Genomic DNA, 410 nt, shown 5'->3' on the forward strand with positions numbered 1-410 from the left:
TAAATAAATAATCAATATTTGCGGGTCTCAAGGTCTGACAGAAGAGTAGAGATACAGAGAATCCCAGCTGTTTGTATCACTAGACCTATACAGTAAGTTACTGCATGGTTCTTTTGCTGCTTTAATAGCTAAACTATATTGCGCTGTGTGCAATAAATCCATCTTTTTGACGACATCCTAATTAAAGGAGATTTACTTGTATTTGTAACATTTTGACACTTTTGAGGCAGCAAATGTTCTGGACCTTCCGTGGCTACAGTTGGGAAAAAAACATCCGACTCGCAGGCTCTGTCCTCTGCAGATATGGTATCATTTCCCTTACTGGAAGTTATACAGCACACAGTGACTCAACAGTACTCCGCCTACGAGCGGTTCTGTGGAAGTCTACAAACCAAACCCTCTTTAAACAG

Source organism: Gambusia affinis, linkage group LG01, assembly GCF_019740435.1.
Source record: "Gambusia affinis linkage group LG01, SWU_Gaff_1.0, whole genome shotgun sequence".
In the NCBI taxonomy this organism is placed as follows: Eukaryota; Metazoa; Chordata; class Actinopteri; order Cyprinodontiformes; family Poeciliidae; genus Gambusia; species Gambusia affinis.